At 43.0% G+C, this 17356-nt stretch overlaps 1 long non-coding RNA gene across 1 annotated transcript in view; it reads left to right on the top strand.

The window, feature by feature from the left end:
- Positions 1 to 17097, top strand: part of LOC142591246 (uncharacterized) — a 50748-nt gene extending 33651 nt beyond the window's left edge. The window contains exons 3-4 of the long non-coding RNA XR_012830415.1: positions 13413 to 13487; positions 16885 to 17097. This is a non-coding gene — a long non-coding RNA (uncharacterized LOC142591246). The remainder of the gene's footprint in view (positions 1 to 13412; positions 13488 to 16884) is intronic.
- Positions 17098 to 17356: the final 259 nt, after the last annotated feature.

Genomic DNA, 17356 nt, shown 5'->3' with positions numbered 1-17356 from the left:
ACCATGTTCATTTTTCAAATAGCTATTCCTGATATTGTTTTTTCTACTGTTTGTTTTCTTTTTGCTACTAAAATGTATTCTTCAATCGATTGACATATGTATGCACTCACTCCTGCAGTATCTTGCTATGCAAGATGACAGTATATGTAAATAAATAAATATAAATATACATTATGATAGCAGGAGTCGATGGTAAGAATTCTGAGAAAGCAACTATTAAAGACTAGGTAATAAAGACAGATATGAAATAAAATAACAGAAGTATTTCGTAAGAATTTGTAGAGAGGAATAGAATGTCTTTTCAAATCAGTCCGCCCCAACATTCATCCATGGTTCGATAAGTGACCACAGCTGGTGATGCTGTTTGAATAGATGGGGACTCAGGTAATGTTGTGAAATAGGCGGAACATGCAGAGGGGTCACCAAAGGTTGCACGCTGGTTGCAAAGCAGGTTTTCTTGATTTCCGGACTCACTCGACACTGATGCGTTGACCCTGGTTAAACGTCATTTGCAGGAGGCCTGGCCTGAATGTGGGGCATGGCTAGCGCAAAATTTCAAGGCAACCTGAAAAACACAAATCCATATCTATAAGCACCAAAATATTTTTCACCATAGAGCAAACCTGAACTTTACCATCTGCACATAGCAGATAATGAAAACAGACACAAGTCATCAGACTCAGTGTGTATAAATGTGCAAAAGTGTAAATGAATGTGAAGAGCTGCTTATAGGATGGAATGCTTCATTTTGTCTTTTGTAGATCAATAATAGTATCTTAACATAAAGTAGAGTGTACAAGGCCCTCTCTATTTATGTAAGCAGGCTAGTCCATGCCAGCTGCCCAACCTGGCACGCGATCACTTGAAATTTCTTTTTGAGAAACTGGAGGCCCTTCAATATAGGTCAAACGTTAATTTCACGAAATACTTAAGGCAAAAAATGTTTTTACTGTCACAAGCACTAAGTGAGATTTTGTGTAAAGCACCAATCTATGCATGCCACTCGCTACCTCAAGATTGGGGTTGAGCAATTGTTGTCCCAATTTTTAAAGGCAGCAATAGAAATATGTTGAGCAATTATAGGCCTGTGTCTCTCACGTCGGTGTGTTGTAAAATATTTGAGCATATAGTGGCAAAAACAGACAAATTTGGAACAAAATGACTTATGTCCATTTCAGCATGGATTCCACAGTGACCTTTCAACTGTAACGCAGTTGACTAAAACATTCATTTTTTCTGTGTTGCTATATATGCCTATGTGCAAGTCGATGTTATATGCATAGATCTTGCGAAGGCTTCTGACAAAGTCTCACACCGTAAACTGATTTTCAAGCTTCGCAATATCGGTCTTAGTGCTGATGTTCTCAATTGGATAGGAGCGTATTTAAATGATCGCCAACAAGCAGTCAGAGTGGCAGATATTATGTGCGGAAATCGTGAGGTGTGTTCGGGCGTGCCACAGGGTCCGTACTAGGGCCACTACTTTTTCTGCTATACATTAATAATATCTCAGCGGTTGTCCAGTCACCTGTAAAAATTTAGCTTTTCGCAGATAATTGCCTAACTTATTGTCTGGTAACATGCAGGGAAAATCAATTTAAAATCAACCAGTGCCTTCAAAACTTAAGCTCGTGGTGTCAAAAATGTGTTAGGGAAATTAATTAAAAAACCACTTACACACACACATCAAAAAGAAAAGAAGTGATCTCGTTCACATATAATATTGCTGATAATATACTGGTAAACGTATGTAGTTTCAAATATTTGGGTATAATTATAACAGATAAATTGAACTGGCGTCCCCATGTTGAAAATATTTGTGAATCAACATATCAGAAGTTGTGCTTTCTGCAAAGGAAATTGCGCCAGGCGATGAAGAAAGTCCAGCTAATTGCATTCAAGACATATATCTGTCCGAGCCTGGAATACGCTGCTGCTGTGTGGAGCCCCCCTCAAAAGGTTTTAAAACATAAACTAGAACGAATTGAGAGAATGTCAGTTCACTTATCTGCTCTAAATATCGACAACCTGACTTGGTAACTGACATGTTTAAAATATGTTACTTGGAACCACCGTAATCAAGGCAGAAGCAGTGATTGAAACTGCTTTTCCAAATAATACACGCAGAGGTGAAAATAAACAAGGAAGATTATCTAACGCACTTTCACAAAAGGTTCCCACGAACAAGCAGCACATTCGTGCAACCAGTAATAGTTTTAACAGAGCTATCCTGCTTTTCTTTCTTTCCCGACGCTAATAAACTTTGGGGTGAGTTACCATATGATGTGGTACAAAAAATACTGTGACTCATTTTGAGGTTGGTCTTGATAAGTATTTCGCTCAAACTGTATAGCTTATTATTTATTCCTTGCATGTAACAAATGTTCTCTGTATTACAAATGTTCTCCTACAAATGATCTTCAATGTTTGTTCTATGTAGAATTCAATTACTGACCCTCCCTGTAGCGACCCTCAAGTGAGGGTTAATAGTATGACTAAATAAATAAATAAATCTTAAAAGGCATAGCCAAAAAATTGGTTCCGTCATTAAGAGGGCCAAATTTTTCAGGACAATGAAGAGAGGCCTTACACCAAAAATTGAACTGCTTAGTAGCCACTGCTCAGTTTATTATGGGTCATTAAAAATGGACAAGATGGCTTATTAACTTTATTTTCACAAAACTGGCTTACAGCAAAAGCTGTAAATTTATGTAATTCACGTGTTTAGGACGTGTGCTGTGTGCAAAAACTGGTTTCAGAAAGATAAATTATGTAGCAGTGCACAAAGATAACGATGAACTTGAAAAAAAGTCAATTTTGGTGTATGTTTATTGGCGTACTTACTATTGAGGCAGCCACAGTAAATTTATGCCAATTACCATGTGCGAGAGTACACTGTATCGTTTTTAAATTGGTAAAGCTTTATCAAAGTAGTTTTTGTGTTAAGCAAGAAAAAAATTGTACAAGTGGTCTCCCACAAGTTCCAAAATTTGCATTGCGTTTCGTCTTATCCACATAGGCTCTTGGCATCTAAGACAAAATGCATGGTCTTGAGCATTCCTGCACCGATAGCAGGGAGTCTAAACTGCTTCGAAGTAAATTCTTTCATTGCTGAGTGGCTACAAGCCACTTCACTCAAAGAGACGCCGCTGAATTACATGTATTTACCTTAATCTTCCTGCCGGCTGCCAGCCTGCTTGGCATCATCACTAAGGCTTGGAACTCTCTACTGGCAGAGAAATCATTAGCGCCTCCACTCGCAACACCACTATCGTGGAAGCAGAAGAAATCGCAATAGCCCTTGCTATCAAAGCGACGGAACCAATCCAACAACAAATAACCATCCTATCAGACTCTCAAGCGGCATGCAGAAGCTACCTCAGGGGACGAGTATGCACCGCAGCCTATAGGATTCTACGAGATATAAAACCCCGAGCCAGATTTCACCTTATATGGGTACCCAGTCATGAGGGAATCAAGGGAAACGAAGAGGCTGACAGAGTAGCTCGTGCGCATGCTACACACCACGGGTGCTCACAGGACACCTCTGAAGACCTGATCCCGATTGACCAGAACTACTCTGCAATTTTAAACTACCACAGAGGAAATAGAATGAAACTACCACCCCCAGATAAAAACCTCAGTAAGGAAGAACAGGTTATATGGAGAAAGCTGCAAACGTATACATATAACAACCTGCACATTCTCCATAAAATCCACCCTGAAAGATATGCGGACACATGCCCATGGTGTGGAGCCACGCCAACCTTAGACCACATCTCATGGGCATGCACGGCATATACACAAAAGACAAACACAGAAATTACGGATCATACACAATGGGAGGCGGCGCTGTCCAGCTCACAGGAAGAGGTCCAAAGGGCCATCATCCGACAAGCGAAACAGCGTGCGGAAGCCAGTGGGGCCCTTGTCTAGGGGCTCCAACCATTGAGCGTTTTATTCTTCAGTAAAGTTGTTCTATCTATCTATCTATCTATCTACTGGCAGTAGTCGGGACACGGTGGTGGTAGGAAATGAGGGCCGGGAGCTGCCAGAGTGTACCTGCAGCAGATTTGCACAAGTGTTCTTAGTACTACCATGTCACAATTTCCAAGAAAAATTCAGTTGTCTGTGTAACATGGCTTCCAATACAAATAAATGTAAACAGTTAGGTCCCACAACACAACTAGAACCCCGAAAAAAAGAATCGGTATTTATGAAAACCCAAGAAGTCACAAAAAAGAATGTGCAACCGATTTGTGCATGGAAGCTCGGTTGAAACCTGAGCTCATACCATCAAGTGATCTGCTAGTCAACTGCAAGCGTGACATCTAAAATGTCATTGTATATTTATTTACATGAAATATCTTAAGCTCCATTAATACAAATTCAACATCTCTTAACATAAGTAAATAACCAAGCTAATTCAATTAACGAATAGCAGTGGTCGTTAATGCAACAAACTGCAAGCTCGGAATTAAGCTGGCCAAACTGGGCAGTGAAAAATAACAATGTGGTTCTCTACATCTTGTTTTTCTGGCTTTCGCTGTAGCATTAGAATACACAAGAATTTTGACATTCCTGACATTTCACCCTGCTAATTTTTATTCCATAATGCATAATACTTCAGCAAGAGCAATAATGCTTTCTTTTAACCGTAAATAGTGATAGAACAAGAAATTTCACTGGAGCCAACGTTTTTACAAGAAAACTTATCTCCTTCACTTTTCGAAACATTAACTCCAGCGATGCTCCTCGTTCTTCGGCTCTGCGTCATTTCAAGTCTCTGTACTTTCAATGTTGTGTCAATGAAATTCTAATAACGGAGAATTAGTAAATCTAGCTGAAGAGGAACATGAGCTAGTTGGTAGATAACGACAGAGTAACTGCGCAACATTGAGATAAAGTCAAAGGAGGCTTGTGTGTGTTGCCTCCTCCTGCCATGTCTCGCCTTTGGGCAATTACTCTGTGTCGATGTAAAAGTATTACCCTTCGCACGATAATAGTAAAATGAATAAAGTCCAGGAAAGTGGACACAAAAATTACAATAAATAGCATCATATGCTAATGAGATACGCAAAAGTACCTGCTACAATTTGTCTCACCAATAACGTGCTGGTAAGGTGGCGACTTCTTGCTGTTGCCATTTCTTGAATACCTAAAATAAAATATATTTTGAAATTACAAAAATACACAGGACCACAGCAGTAGCAGAGGAGTTAACGCATTGTTTAGTACAAGAAGGTAAACTCATCTCTGATACACGGCAAACAAAATTTCCTTTATTAAATTAGTAGAAAAATACACCACACTTCATTTCATTCAATGCGGTCAGCATTTCTTAGTACACGAAAAAAAGGTATTTCTGGATAAAAGCAGTAAAATAATACATAGCGTTCTACATTTACAAAATACGCTACAGCGACTAAGTCAGCTGCAGCTGTATATACTTAAAATTGTTATATGCACATTGCAAAAGCCAAGGCACGATAAACTTGGGTTCACATGCAGCTCACAAGGAGGTATACCTTTGCAATCAAGTCATTTATGCTTGCCACATATACGCACTAATATACAACTACAAATAAAAGGACCCTTCTTCTCATAAAACGCAGGGCTCAAAATAGAAAATCCAGAAGCAATATCACAAATTCACCGCATAACACACCCAGGTTTAGTAAGCCTAGTAGCATTTACTATATAAAGGTACAGAAAATTCATGCCTTTAAATATTTACAACACTGAAAATACAGATTACGTAAAAAATAATCCATTACATATCGGCTCAGATTGTGACCTAATATGTTTCGACTTTCAGCCAAATTCACATTAAATTTGTTCTGTTTCAGCGCTTTTAAAGCGCTGTGTCGGCTCGCTTGTATATGCAGCCGCCTTATTGCTAGGAAAATATCCGTGCTGCCACATCGCCTGACACTTCATACAGCATTGTAGCGTTTTTATTATTCGCGGTAATATACCTAAAGCGCTAGTAAATCTTCAGAATACACAAGCTGTCTTCACTGTTTTCGACGACCTGTCTTCGCCAGCGAAGGTTACACTGATGCTAGCATGGTAACTACACTTCAAGTTACGCAGTACTTGATATTCTACCGATTTTTCGGTGCGACAGGCCACTGTTCACTAGAGTCGTTAAGAATGGTGTTTCCCCTGGCAGTACAGCTTTGCTATAATTTCAGATGCTCTCCTGAGGCTTCCGTCTGCCAGCAGTACTTTGCATACATACGCGCACGCATGTTTAAGAAATGTCTGTGAACTACCAAGCGAAACGTGGCGCAAAATGTAGCCATACCGGAAGGGCCGAGTACGCGCCGTTTGTAAACTCGGAACAAAAGTGATATGCTTACCTGAGACGTTAAGAGAAATATGGCACAGGTCACTCCCAGCTGGTAGTCTTTCGTATGCATCTTGTCGTCTCCGTGCGTTGCGATCTCCCATATCACAATAAAAGATGCAGTGCAAACAGCATCACTTCGGGTACTTGTCACGGTCCGGCGAGCTGCACTTGCTCGATGTCGGCAAAAACGAAATCGGCGGCACGCTGAAGCTGGCGGCGGTCCTCCTCGTCGCAATCACACAGCACGGACAGAAGTTCTCACCGTAACTCGCCGCAATGCCTGGTTGCAGTCGCCCCTAACGCAGCGCTTTCAGAACTCCTCAACGACAACGTACTCACGCGAGATGCAAAACAACTGCAAAATGGCGTAATGCTATTGACGGCTTCGGCTTTGGATCATTTGTATCCGCACAACTTAGCAAAAGGGTTGCGTTAGTTTCGGTTTCCTTTCCTCGCGTTGAAATAAAAACTGTTTTGCTCACTGATAGTTTTGAATCACGTAAGTAATGTTCACGAATGAAACAGCCATGAATTTAACAAGCGTCTTGAAATACCCGCTGCGTTCACTTCGCAGAAGCAATATTTGCTTGTCCGAGTGTGGTTACGCTTCAAATATCTATCGTTGGGCTGTCGGAGCGTGCTCGAAGTTTGAAGACGCGGCGTAATTGTGCTTAATTTGCTTAGCTATAACGGTGCGGCTGCCCTGTATCTCTGTCGAGTGCAGCTTGTTCTGATGTAAGGCAGAACTATAAAGCCGCCGATGTTGCTGAATATTCTAGTGCACCTCAAGCTGCCAGAACTCCTGTATTTCCTCCACAAGTTCTTGCGACTGTGTTCCGCTGTCACCAAATGCGAGCGTAGTCATTTGGCGGAGATTTAGGAACACATTTTCAAGAAATATCATTCACCGCTGTATCATGACGTGAAGAAGCAGCGTTGTTGGTCTTTAGTAAAATTTTCTGTTTATTGCGAATTTTGCGATATCAGTTGTATGGACACTGCAATCGAAATATATCTGTCGGTGTTACCGTGAGCTTACGCATAAAGTGAAGTGCGAGAAGATCCTATCCCGCGCCGTTGGCTGTGCGCGTTAAAGGGACACTAAAGGTTACTATTAAGGGAACGTGGACTGTTGAAATACCATCCCAGAAACCTCGAAACGCTTGTTTCGTGCCAAGGAGAGACTTATTTTAAGAGAAAATGCGTTCTGAAGCGTCCGCGTACCTCTAGCGCAGTTCAAATCGCCCGCCCTCCGATCGAGGAGTACTGACATCATGGTCTCATAGTGACGTTGCGCCATCGGTGAGTAGAACGGCGTCCGCAGACGGCGCTACGGCTTTTCTGCGCAAAACGCAAACGCGCGGCCGGAAACAGAGCCAAGACAGAGCCGACAGCAGAGCGAAAGCGGGAGTATGGTGGCTAGCGGAATGAGAAACGTGCGACCATAAGCTGGTACTTTATTCTGTGACGCAAACTTCGACGCTCGTCGCAATGGACCCTGACTCGACAGATTGGCTCGCGATGCTGGGCTCAACTTCAGCGATTTGAGCACTGAGGAGCGCGATCTGCTGCTGAGGGCTCGCGCTGCCGGCGTCGTTGCGTACTACGACGGCGGCCTCGACACCGGCTCTCCGGAGCGGGAAAGCAGCGAGGGCTTCCCACAACATCACAAGGACGTGGCATTTTCACTGCTTGTTCGAAATGAAAGTTTCGCGAGCCAGCAGATCCCGTACAGCACGAAGCGATAACGAAACTACTGAAACTCCAAAGCGTGCCCGGCGCAGAGTCGAACGCGCAGAGTCCAGCGAAGACGAAACCTTTCGACCACCCATACTACAAAAAAGTAACGTCAAAATGTTATTTTTTCTTAGAATCAAATAGACGTAGACAAGTAGCATTTTCTTCCGTCTTATAATCGAATGAAAAGATATTTCCAATACGAGTAGTTGAGTATTAGTAAGACAAATTATGAGGAGTGCTTTCGTCATCGGGCTAGTACCGGAATGTCGCTGGGGGGTCTCAAATCGTGTCATGCATTTACATCAATTTCTCGGTTACTAAAGCTCTGTTCGCGATTATATTGACGCCTTAGACGTTCTAGAACATTGCTCTACCACTTTAACTTAACTTTAGTCTCCTTTAAAGGAAGTGTTCGAGGCTGCGCCGGGCTGCATGGGTGCCCCAAGTCAAGTATCTATAGGAGGTCACGTGATAAAATGCGCGCAAGCCGGGGGAGGGAGGCGCTATTTTAGCGCGCTTCTCCTCCTCTGGCCGTTGCTCTAGCCCAGTCTTGCGCCACTCTCGCTCTGTCTTGGCGATAATTTCCGATGGATGCAAAGCTGGGGAGCGCTAAGATAGCGCAACTTCAAGTTTCAAAGACGCTTTGAAGGAAGAGGCAGCACAAGCGTTCGGTCCGCTCTGCTAGCGCCCTTCATCACGCCAACGCTGTGACAGCGAGTGTTCGCTGTCATTGAGTGAGATCTGTGCATGTTTGCACGTACACGCGTGACCCAGTGCTCGCTAATTAAAAGAGTAAGCGAATATTTACTGCAGTTTATTCAGCCAACGAAACTACGAACCTTGGTTCGTGCAATTGTTTGTGCTGTGGTTCATGCAGCATTGGGGTTAAACTGCTACATTTTTGTTTTTATATTTCTAGGGGCTTCAAAAGCAGTCCTGCGTACGCTAATGTTTGTTTCTGGTCGAGGAACGCAACGCACTGCGGTAGCCCAGTGGCTTTGGTGTTGCGCGGCTGAGCTCGAGGTGACGGGTCCAATCACAACCACGGCAGTCGCATTCCAACGGGGGCAGAATGCGAAAACGCGCGTATACCGTGCATTCCGTACACGTTAAATAACCCGAGCTGCTGAAAACAAACCTGCAGTTTTGCATTACCCTGAGCCTCATAACAAGATCTTGATTTTGGAACTGAAATCTTCAAAATTTAATTTTACGCCGCGGAATTATACTTACAAGCGAAACGGTTGAGTGCGCTTACTGAACTTGTTATCTCGTTGCTGTGCTCTCTTAGTAGCCAATACTTTTCTTTAGATTTACTTATGGTCAGAATCCAGTGTGACAATTCGGGTCTTCCTTAGCATATGAAACCAGCTATCGCTTAAGCGTGTGAGGTATTAACAAACATGGTGAAGGAAAATCAATATATAGAGTTCGAAGTAATTGCAGAACATGACAAGGATGAAAGAATGATACACTGCATTACAACCAGGACAGGAACCTGAGGGCCTGCCTAACACAGAAGACCTTATCTGGTATTTATTCTCTTGCATTATAATCTTTCTCTCGCCAGACTCATCTCGAATATCAGAGGAGACTCGATCTTCCACGACGAGTCTTCGCGTGCTATTGAGAGTCAAACGACCCATGCGCAAATGTTGACTTTTGTTTTGTGACTCTACTTGCGCAAAAGTGGGTGTTCGGAAGAAAAAAGAGAGTCAAGTTGCCGTGACTTACTTTTTACTCTCTTTTTTCTTAGAGAGTAGGACAAGTTCATATCCTCGCCTAAAAATACAAAGTATTCTTGCAACGACTTGCTTTAGTTTGCAGCAACATTCCAATGAAGTTGACAGCCACTTGAGCATACGCTCAAAAGAATGAAGGAGAAACCCAGCCCGCTCACGAGACATTAGCTGAGTTACTTGATAGTTTCATTCTAATGCGTTATTACTTTATATTGCTTCTTTTCTCCCACCTTAGGTCGTGGGTTGGAATGCCTAAATATATCGATCTTAGGTTACGGTACTTAAATAACGTTGCCCTAATTAACACCTAAGGTCGCGTGTTCGACTCTGGTCAATGGTTGTGGGTTCAACTATCAAAAGTGGCAACATCAATTTTGGCGCCATTAAATATTGGTCTCACCAAATGTAGAGAGTTCGAATCCCACCAAATATCGTGTGTTCGAGTGTCTTAATTACCTCATCTTAATTAACTGCGCCTTAAATAATTTTGCCTTAATTAAACCAATATCCCGGGTTCGACTCCCATCGATGGTAGTGGGTTTGACCATTCATAGTGGCAACATTAATTTTGGTGCCTACCAATTTTGGTCCTTGTAAAGGTGGAGGGATTGACTGCCACCAAAGGTCGTGGGTTCGAGTGCCTTAACTAACACCAAACGACATGGGTTTGCCTCCCAGCAAAAGTTGCGAGTTGCAGTCCCACCAATGGTCGTGGGTGGCACTATCAAATTTTGGCGCCACTGAACTTCGGTGCTATAGCGGCGGACGGCGTAACTCCGGGCATTGCACCGCCGGGCATCGCATCTTTCGTGCCATAAGCCGTTTAAGGCTTTCGCCTTAAAAAGCATGCCTCCTTGAGGCAAAACAGAATGCCCAAAAAAGCATCATGAACAGGCGACCTTGCAGGCAACCAACGCTTGGGCTAGGAGGCCTAGCTCGCTAGATGACGCAGCCACCTACAGCTTCGGCAGACAGGAGTTTCGATCGAGATTTAGCTCGTCATATTGCACTTTGTCTTGCCAACACGCCTAGCGCTTTTAGAAGTATGTAGCGCGTAAATGAATTTCTCGGTTCTCTAGGTTCTCGTTATGCGGTCAGTGCCTGAAGCTCAAGTGCAACCTAAGCCCAGTAAAGTTGAAAATTGGGCTAGTTGGTGAGTGATCATCACCAACTGGCCCAACATCAGCAACGAGTGTCGTCTTTTCCTGTTTGTCTTCACTGTGTCCGTGTCAGTGCGCTGCTTCACCAGCAAGGGCAACCTAAGCCATACGGCTCGCTGTGACGGTCGTTGTACAGTGCCCGCTTAGGAAACGTCTACCGATCGTTCCACCCGTTCTTGCCAGAGCTTTGGTGCCATGTGCTGTTTTGGAGAACCACAGTACATTCGACATAGCCTTATTATGCCACTATTATATTCTATCAGAAACAAATTGCAGCCTACTTGCATATCGTTGTGACAGGTAGAGCCGAAAGGCTTGGCTGGCGAGGAACACGTGTGCCTGCTATGTGACCGGCAACGTGGCACGCTATTTGAGCGGTGATATCCAGGCAGTTTGTTGTTCCTCCGCAATCAGACCTGATGTTACATCCTCTCAGAACGTGGAAATCGCTCGTATGCATTTATCCATAGAAGTCACTCGCTTGATCGGTCGCCAGATTAATTGTGCCGCATGCATGCTACTCACATAAAAAATCACAATCACCACTCGGGTAGTTACTTTTGTTAGCACTCATTAAACTTATGCTATAGGCGCCCATTAGGTACAGCATAAAGGTTGGACCCGCCGTGGTTCCTTAGTGGCTTTGATGTTGCGCTGCTAAGCACAAGGTCGCGGGACCAAATCTCGGCCACGGCAGTCGCATTTCGATGGGAGCGAAATGCAAAAAAACACCCGAGTACTTAGATTTAGGTGCGCCCTAAAGAACTCCAATTGGTCAAAATTAATCCGGAGTCCCTCGCTACGGCATGCCTCATAATCAGATCGTGGTTTTGGTACGTAAAACCCCATAATTTCTTTTTTAGCATAAAGGCTGGGAAGATAAGCCAAGATATGCCATACGCTGGCTGTCAATTCTGCATGCCATAGCCACGTAGTCTTGACGTCATGCCTGTTCTCCTACAGTTCAACGCACGCTGACTTTCGGTCAGCATGCGGTTAATAACCTTCGAAAATACAGCCATATATATAAAGTAGGTTATAATGCTATTGTGTATAGAAAACCTAGTGTTTCCTTATAGCGATTTATACGGCTTTATTTTTTTATGCTTTTGTTCAATACTCCTTTGATCCCTTAAGGCGTCAAATGAAGTGAACTGCTTCTAAATGAGCAAAATGCACACATTTGTCTTCCACGTCGTTCGACACTCCATTGCATTAAAGAAAAAGTCGCTGAATGTTGCTTCGTTCATTTTTGATGCTTCATTCGTCCTGGTCTGGCACTAATTATGAGGAGTTTTTCTTCAACTATGAGGCTTTCTTTCGAGGAACCCGTATAGGTTTCCTTTGTAGCAATTTCTACGAACGGGTGGAAGTCTGATTTTCCCTTTACTCATTACTTCTCTCCACCTTGCGGGTTTCTGCAGAACTACTACGTCATACCTAGAAAGTAGTTAAAATATACAATTTTCTGCAATCAATGTAATTGTCTTTCTGCATTGTCGGCTCCGGACTGGAAGCTTACCATTTGCCATTTAAAAGGAAATTGTACAATCAGTGCACTGTACCGCTGCTTACATAAGGTGAGAAACTTGAAGACTGACAAAGAAGCTTGAGAACCAGTGATGGACCGCGCAAACAGCCATGGAACGAAGAATGCTAGGCACAACGTTAAGAGAACGAAAGGCAGCGCTTTGCATCAGAAAGCAAACGGGTACAGCTGTCATTATAATTGACATCAGGAGAAAAAAATTTTGCTTGTCAGGTCATGTAATGCACAGGTTAGATAACCAGCGGACCATTAGGGCTACAAAAAGGATGCCAAGAGAAGGGAAGTGCAGTTGAGGACGGCAGAAGACCAGGCAGGGCGGTGAAATTAGGAAATTCGCGGGCGCTAGTTGTAATTGGTTGGCGCAGGACAGGGGTAATTAGAGATCCCAGGGAGATGCCTTCGTCCCACAATGGACAAATAATAAGTTGTTGATGACGATGATAATGATTATGGTGGCGATGTTGATGATGATAATAACAAAAGAGTTACATGTCTGGTTCGACGTACTTATAAATATGCAATTTTTGGGAGCATTCGTTAGGAGAAAAGGAGCATTATTCTTTCCAAATTAGTGCCGGAACGCGACGCGTCGAACGTCACGTCCAACATGGTAATACTTTATGTATAGCGGTCGTCTGTGAGAACTAGCAGCAAATTATGCTGAAATCATATCACGTTGAGTGTGCAAGGCATTCAATGTGCCTGAAGCTCAATGTGCGTTGCTTTTTCTTGAGCACCAGTCTACAGAATTGGCCAAAATAGTTGCGTTCGGAAATGTGGAACCGCGCTTCAAGGGCGCGGTTTCTGAAACACTTTTCCATTTGAAGCGCGGCGGAGAGCCTTACAAAGTGTTTCTCTTCTAACAGAAGCCGATTGGCTGCGTGATGGAATGTACGAGCACCTCAAATCCTTCGAGATTTGCCGCGGGCACAGAGTGCATTGTGAGTGCAACGTATTTTTTTTATCCTAGCCATTTCTGTCCATTTGCACAGGCTTTCCATCCATTGCATAAATTTGAATATAATAACGCGTAGTATATCTTATCTGTTCTTGGTAACAGTTAATAAGGTGAATATGTGAGAAAACAAATTTCCTTCAACATACCCGTTGGACAAACGTAGTACAATAGAAAAAGTGCCTGCTGTCCGCTAAGCAACTTTTGCATTTTGGTGGAACTTCTGAAATCTGTCGTTTAGCGAAATTTTTAGCCGCAGCATTTCGTTAGCATGCCATGAGTATTATTTTTGGCCGTCTTTATGATGATAGACTGCTGGGTGGTTTGGTAATGCATGATAAACAAAGGAGCGCCAAAGTGGAAAGACGAGTAAACGAAGTCTACAGCACGAGCACTTACTGAGAAATGACCGTTTATTCTGCTACTTAGAGGATAATGCAGGAAAACCGAAGCAGGGAAATTGTGCTTATAGATAGCCTGATTCCGCCTAACTGAAAGCTTAGCGACACAGTTATCCCATGCATTTTGGATAAAGCAGTCATTTTCCTTTCAATCTCATATTTATCAGCCATTACAGGTTTGTTCCCATATGAGATATTTCTGTTTATTTCCTCAATGCACAATGTGTTGACGCATGCTCTTATTGCTTGGATTCTCTTTTAAATTAGAAAGAAGTTTCAAGTATGTCTGCCCGGGTGTGGCCAAATTGGTCAGGATTAAAAGCTACATAGCGCAAGCAGACGTCACTGACATCAAAGTAACCCGATGGTGTTTATTGGTACTTTGAGCCCTTCATTTGAAATCGCCCCCCCCCCCCCCTCCCAGGCTGTACTTTCCGTCGCAAACTATGACTGAGTTAATTTATGCCATGCTCGGTTAGATTTCAAGGCGTCTATGCTCAAAAGCATTTTACGTTATACACATTTTCTTTTTATATAATACATAAAGTGCCGCACCGGAGTTATCATCCATATTATGCAGAACGCAAACAACCAGCAATCGAATCTATTTCTGACAGTGTTCTATGCTGCACTCATGTCACTTCAAGCCAGTTTCGCGGAGTTCTTTTTCATAAGTCATTCAGCGGCTAACATGAGTTTTTAAATGTTTACAAGGAATACCGACATGTATTCAACGCTTGAAAAATGGCATATTTGTTGCACTATAGCTATTTTGGATGCGATCTATACGGTGGTGCATAACGAAATTGGTTTGTTGGCACTGGTTAAGGATGGAAAAACGCTGCCACGAGAAGCACCAAGGGGCTAAACAATCTGTGATTGAATCGAGTTTAGCCTCCAGCCAACATTTTCACAAGTAATTTTATCGCAATAATGGCAATAGAAGCTCCATGATCGCCACGTTGCATCCAGGCTCATAACTCCTTTGTTTTGCAACTATCGATTAGTCGAAGTCTCTATTTTTCAGGGACCTATTGCATTAAAATGACCAAAATAGCAGTAGTGTAGACATTGCGCTAAAATGACGTTTTGTAAAAAACGTATAAAGAATCTGGCAGAACCGATATCACGATGGCTGTTCACTTTAATGCTGTTCGCTTTGAAGCAACGTATCGACATGTTGTGGTGCCAAAGACGCCTTTATTTAGGGTCTGTAGTGGTCATTCGAAGTTGTCTATTGCGTTGGCTATAATTGAAGTACATTCTCTCCAGAATAAGACTACGTTGCTGTGGTTCTTTCTCTGCACGGTTCGCCATGAGTACGACGCAGTGACGGCTACAGTAGACTGACGAAGACGGAATGATGCCGACGGAACGACGAAGGCGGTGTGGCACCCGCGCCATGAGGGCAATAGGATGAGGATTCTGAAATGAAGGTATAACGATGACAGCGTGATGATGAACGCATGGCGATAATGGGATGACAACGACTGTATGAACACAACTATGTAACGGCGACTATATGACGATGAGTGTATGACGAATATGGCCTGATTACGACTGTATGACGAATATGGTGCAAAAACGACCGTGCGGCGACGGCGGCATGGCTAGAATCAGATAACGTTGCACAAATGACAGCGAAGGAACATGCAAATCGGCTTCATGACGGAAGTATGTCCACGAATTCTCAGCCATGACTGTACTACGACGATGGCAATGCTACGGGGCATAATTGCGATAGAATAATGATAAAACGATTGAATAAATTTTCTTACAAAGAACGATGTCGATGGGACGAAGAATACAGTCTCATGACGACCGCTTGGCAAGAATATGGGAACGTTTTAAATTTATCATCATATCACGACTGCGTCACGAAAATGGAATGACGATGAAGTATGACGAGGATGCCGCGACGACGATGGCATGGAGACGATCTCATAACTAAGCAGAAATGCCGAACTTGAAACGAACAAGACTGCGTCGCAACCGCAACCCACTCACAACCAAGGGGCCTTTGTTGTACACTTGTATGCAAAGCTAAACATAAAGCTTTATCAGATAGAAATTTATTAAAATGTCAGCTTTGTGTTTTTCACATGGGTAAGCACATGACGGTGGCCCGTCTCTAATTTCTGCAATGTCGCAGGACAACATTTTTATGAACGCATTCACGTCGGAGCTCTCGCCGTGAGCGACGCAATCTTCCGTGCCACCCGCCAACTGTCACGAGGTGCAGTTTGCTTGCACTAGAGCTCGCCAGGTCACTTCTTGAAGGCTCAACCTGAATTCATGGTTAAAGTAGGAGTATTCGTTATGTGTGTACCACAATATTGATGAAGATCCGACACACTGTTGGAATCGGTAAGGCATGGTTTTATGGGTCATCAAAGCAAAACTCCGCGGTTGTGTTGCCTTGCGAGAAGTGGTACCTTTTTCACGGTTTCAGACCGATCGGTGCAGGTTTTTCTTATCATCGTGCGACGTCAATTTTCCGGTCATTGATTTAGTCGGGCGACTGGGAAGGAGCTACGTAACGGGACAGGAAAAAATTCTACCTATGTGATCGTGGCTTAGCAACCGTGGTGGCTATTTCTCTACAGCTTTCTGAAAAATTGCCAAGCGTTTGGCATTTTGTGACCGCTTTCCCTTAGTAGCCTTACGTAATAACGTTCAGAAGCCACACACGTATGTTGTCAAACTCATTCCTGAGTGTTTTGCAAAGACGCACCTTTTACTTCATGCATTGCATTTTGATGTGGAACTCTAGAGTGTATACTTACTGAATGACTCATGTTACAAATGTGGGGGAAATATTTTTGCAGTAAACGTTCTTTTTTGACCAGTTTCCTAATACTTTGCTTCAATGCTTTGTGAAGGGCAACGTGCTTTCATCAATCATCTATTTCTGACAGTTTATTAACAGTTCTATAATATCGGATCATCAAAAATTAAAATCTATTGAATTTTTACTTTCAGAACACGAGCCCCGAAGCAGCCAGGAAAATGATAGAAGGGAAAGAACGCATGTGTCAGTTAGGACTCTGCGGAAGTGATGGCAAATGTTTGCCCTCGGGTTTCTTAATTCAGTGCACAAGAGAAGCACGGTTATCATTAACTAATTAAAAGTCGCACTTTTGGAAACCCATGAGAACGTCGTGAGGAAAGCATCTCACTCGAATAAACATGACATTCTTATTAACTAGTTTTATTGGTTATATCTTGTACAGAAACAAGATGAACACATTGGTATGAGTCCTACTTTCAATATACTTATAGTGGTTAGAAAGCTGCAATATATCATCCTTTGCACAATATGGTCATTTCAGCTACGAATATATCAAACGCAAGAACGTCCGCGCTACCATACACAGCGCTGCACTCTGATACAGCGGTGCTCTTTTCATTTGCATTTGCTGGAAGCCAGGAACTACTGAGCACGAAGGAATGC

The sequence above is a fragment of the Dermacentor variabilis genome, chromosome 8, assembly GCF_050947875.1.
Source record: "Dermacentor variabilis isolate Ectoservices chromosome 8, ASM5094787v1, whole genome shotgun sequence".
In the NCBI taxonomy this organism is placed as follows: Eukaryota; Metazoa; Arthropoda; class Arachnida; order Ixodida; family Ixodidae; genus Dermacentor; species Dermacentor variabilis.
This window is presented reverse-complemented; position numbering and strand designations above follow the sequence as displayed.